The 4,611-nt window shown below is 54.8% G+C and overlaps 1 long non-coding RNA gene across 1 annotated transcript; it reads right to left on the reverse strand.

The window, feature by feature from the left end:
- Positions 1 to 1,869: 1,869 nt before the first annotated feature.
- LOC139829619 (uncharacterized) lies at positions 1,870 to 4,280 on the reverse strand. Its single transcript, XR_011742190.1, has 3 exons — positions 4,149 to 4,280; positions 3,630 to 3,701; positions 1,870 to 1,922 (listed from the first exon to the last, which is right to left on the reverse strand). It is a non-coding gene; the product is annotated as an uncharacterized lncRNA (long non-coding RNA).
- Between the last annotated feature and the right edge of the window lie 331 nt (positions 4,281 to 4,611).

Consider the following 4,611-nt stretch of genomic DNA (forward strand, 5'->3'; position numbering starts at 1 on the left):
CCCCGGGGTCCTAAAACCCTCCCTCTCTATGGGTCCCTATGGGGCTCTATGGGTCCCTATGGAGCTCTATGGGTCCCTATGGGTCCCTATGGAGCTCTCTAGGTCCCTATGGGGTTCCATGGGGCTCTGTGGTTTCCTATGGGCCTCTATGGGGCTCTATGGGTCCCTATGGGTCCCTATGGGTCCTTATGGGTCTTAATGGGTCTCTATGGGGCTCCTTGGGTCTCTATGGGTCCCTATGGGTCTCTATGGGTCTCTACGGGTCCCTATGGGTCTCTATGGGTCTCTACAGGCTCTATGGGTCCCTATGGGGCTCCTTGATGCTCTATGGGTCTCTATGGAACCCCCAGGGTCCTAAAACCCTCCCTCTCTATGGGTCCCTTTGGGTCTCTATGGGTCCCTATGGGTCTCTATGGGGTTCCATGGGGCTCTGTGGCTCCCTATGGGCCTCTATGGTCTCTATGGGTCCCTATGGGGTCCTACGGAGCTCTATGGGTCCCTATGGGTCTCTACAGGCTCTACGGTCCCTATGGGTCTCTATGGGGTTCCATGGGGCTCTGTGGCTCCCTATGGGCCTCTATGGTCTCTATGGGTCCCTATGGGGTCCTACGGAGCTCTATGGGTCCCTATGGGTCTCTACAGGCTCTACGGTCCCTATGGGTCTCTATGGGGTTCCATGGGGCTCTGTGGCTCCCTATGGGCCTCTATGGTCTCTATGGGTCCCTCTGGGGTCCTATGGAGCTCTATGGGTCCCTATGGGTCTCTACAGGCTCTACGGTCCCTATGGGTCCCTATGGGTCTCTATGGTCTCTATGGGTCCCTATGGGTCCCTTTGGGTCTCTATGGGTCCCTATGGGGTTCCATGGGGCTCTGTGGCTCCCTATGGGCCTCTATGGTCTCTATGGGTCCCTATGGGGTCCTATGGAGCTCTATGGGTCCCTATGGGTCTCTACAGGCTCTACGGTCCCTATGGGTCCCTATGGGTCTCTATGGTCTCTATGGGTCCCTATGGGTCCCTTTGGGTCTCTATGGGTCCCTATGGGGTTCCATGGGGCTCTGCGGCTCCCTATGGGCCTCTATGGTCTCTATGGGTCCCTATGGGGTCCTATGGAGCTCTATGGGTCTCTATGGGTCCCTATGGGTCTCTACAGGCTTTACGGTCCCTATGGGTCTCTATGGGGTTCCATGGGGCTCTGTGGCTCCCTATGGGCCTCTATGGTCTCTATGGGTCCCTATGGGGTCCTATGGAGGTGGGTGCTTTTTTCCAACCAAAGTGATTAATGAGTTTTTAGGGTTTATCCCAAATGATGGGAACCCCCGGTTCCTTCCTTCCTTCCTTCCTTCCTTCCTTCCTTCCTTCCTTCCTTCCTTCCTTCCTTCCTTCCTTCCTTCCTTCCTTCCTTCCTTCCCTCCTTCCTTCCCTCCTTCCTTCCCTCCTTGCCCTCTCATAACCGCACGCGAGCCCCGATGCTGAGGGCCCTTGAGCTCCTCCTCGCCTTTGAAAACAACATGGACGACCTCACCTTGTTGATGATGGGGATCTTCTGGAGCAGGCCAGGGATCCTCTGGAGATCCTCGCAACGTGGTGCTTTCCTTTGAGCCCACGACTTCTCTGCCTGGGGCCTCTTCCCATTGGACGCTCTTGGAGGAGCCACTGAGTTTTTGGAGCTCGCCACCTCTTTTGGATGAAGCTGGAGCAGCTGGGGATGGGCCTGGGATGCTGGGCAGGAAGAGCCAGGGCCGGTGCTGGACCCTCCCCAGCCCATTTCTCTCTGTTCGCTCCTCCAGAATCCTCGGAATCTGATGGCGAAGATGACGAAGATGACGAAGATGACGAAGATGACGAAGATGACGAAGATGACGAAGATGACGAAGATGACGAAGATGATGAGCGTGTCCCCACGCGGGAAGACATCAAGAAGCTGATGGAAAGCAAGAAGAAGCAGCAGTCGCTCCAGGAGAGCTTTGGATACCCCAGACCACCCCTTGTGCTTCGGATGCCCACACCACCCCTTGTGTTTTGGATACCCCAGACCACCCCTTGTGCTTCGGATGCCCACACCACCCCTTGTGTTTTGGATACCCCAGACCACCCCTTTGGGGAAGACCCTCCGTATGCTGAGGTGTTGCGTCTCCTTCCTCTTCATCCTCTAAAAGGTGTTTGGTGAAGAGCAGAGCTGGAAGCGGGGGTTCCCATCATTTGGGATAAACCCTAAAAACTCATTTTGGTTGGAAAAGACCCTCGAGGTCATGGAGGCCAAGCATAACCCACCCCTGGCACTGACCCGTATCCCTGAGGACGTTGTTTTGTGACACCATGGGGACCCCGCCTTGTCCCCAGAGCCCATTGTGACATCCTGGGGACCCCCTTTGTCCCCAGGGCCCATTGGACGTCCCATGACTCCCCCTTGTCCCCAGGGCCCATTGTGACATCCAGAGGACCCCGCTTTCTCCCCTGGGCGCATTGTGACTTCCTAGGACCCCCCATTGTCCCCAGGGATCATTGGGACACCGTGGGGACCCCCTTTGTCCCCAGGGCCCATTGTGATATTCGGGGGACCCCCTTGTCCCCAGGGCCCATTGTGACATCCCAGGACCCCCCATTGTCCCCAGAGCCCATTGTGACATCCTAGGGACCCCCTTTGTCCCCAGGGCCCATTTTCGCACCATGGGGACCCCCTTTGTTACTGGGTCCCATTGTGACATTCCAGGACCTTACTTTGTCCCCAGGGCCCATTGTGACACCATCGGGACCCCCATTTGTCCCCAGAGCCCATTGTGACATTCAGAGGACCCCTCTTTGTCCCCAGGGCCCATTGTGAATTCCCAGGGCCCCATGTTGTCCCCAGGGCCCATTGTGACATCCTGGGGACCCCCTTTGTCCCTGTCGAGGGTTAAGATTCCTAACCCCAACTCCTAACCCCAACTCCTAACCCAGACCATAACGCTAATCCTAATCCTAAACCTAAGCCTAATTCCTAACCCTAAACCCAATCCTAACCCAATCCCTTAACCCTAACCCAATCTCTTAACCCTTATCCCAATCCCTTAACCCTAACCCAAACTCCTAACTCTAAGCCTAAGCCCAACCCAGACGCCTAAGCCCAACCCAGACGCCTAAGCCAAACTCCTAACACTAAGCCTAACCCTAACGGAAACTCCTAACCCTAACCCAAACTCCTAGCCTTAAGACTAACCCTAAATCCTAACTCAAACTCCTAACCCTAAGTCTAAGCCTAAACCAAACTCCTAAGCTTAAGACTAAGCCTAACCCAAACTCCTAAGCCTAACCCTAACCCAAACTCCAAAACCTAAGCCTAACCCTAAACCAAACCCAAACTCAGTGGCCACTAAGCAGGCCTGGAGCTGTCAGGAGAAAGGACTCCCTGGAGCTCACCCAGCTCTAAACTCAGCCCCAACCTGCTGCTGCCTCGGCAGCCGGCACTGCGAGCGGCGCAGAGATGGAGCAGTTGGCAAAGAGCTTTGCAAGGCAGAGCCCTCTGGGGCACAGCACTGAGCTGGACCCACTTCCCCTCTGCGTGACCGAGCGTCAGCCAAGAAAGCAGCAAGCTAAATTTCACAGGAACGGAAAATTAACATGGAAACGCTCATTTGTTCCCAGGTCGTACCTGTGGGATCGCCCCGAGGCTCACGGACACACTCAGGTGAAGCAGTCAAGGAGCCGCTGCCTACAGGGACGGCTGGAATCGAGCAGAAAGGAAAAGCGTTTCCATTTCACGTTGTGAAATGACCTGCAGCGCCTGGACGGGGGTCAGGCAACAACACGGGACCCAGACGCATGCTGAAATTGCCAAAGCTGCAGAGGGGCTGCAGACCCCTTGTCTGGGACCTGGCAGCTTCCAAACTACTGTGTCCAGGCCACATGCAACACCCCTCAAGGACCAGATGGACCAACACGGGGCCTCTCAGGGCCTTCTGACCAGGAGACCTCTCACACACACAAAAGGAAACCCACACTAACGTGGGAGCATGGAGCACCAGGGCAAAAAATGATCATCCATGTTTCTCCTAAATCAGAGCCTGCTGGGTACTGCAAGGCTCAACTATTGCAAGAAAACGTTCACAAATAATAAACCAAATACTAACAAACGCAAAAGGCCAGTAACCAATGAACACTGAACACTTACCCCTGCGATTCCCCTCAGGCTCAGGAACAGGATTACACCAAGAGGCTTGATCAGCATGGACTGCAGGAACCAAACAGGGAGTCAAACACGGGTGGGAGCTTCCATGGCACGTTGTGATCTCCTGCTTCCTCAGTCACCTGCTGTGATGGGAGAGGGTGAGATAATGACACGAGACACATACAGAGGTGTGTGTTCCCACAGCTAGAAACAGAGCACGGGTGACCTTTTTGCTGAGACCTAGCAGGTTTTCAGGCAAATTGAACATTCATGACTTGTCTGTGTAATACCACCAAGGCACAAAAAGCTTTTGGAAAGCCTCTGAGAGGATCTTGGGTACAATCACACATGAATAACCTATTAAAACACGAGTGTTTATTCGCTCAAGCAGACAGACAGTGACAACTCACCTCTGGGACAGCCCAAGGCTCCTAACCGGGACCCAGCTGAGAAGCTCGATCAACTC

The sequence above is a fragment of the Patagioenas fasciata genome, chromosome 22 (assembly GCF_037038585.1).
Source record: "Patagioenas fasciata isolate bPatFas1 chromosome 22, bPatFas1.hap1, whole genome shotgun sequence".
Lineage (NCBI taxonomy): Eukaryota > Metazoa > Chordata > Aves > Columbiformes > Columbidae > Patagioenas > Patagioenas fasciata.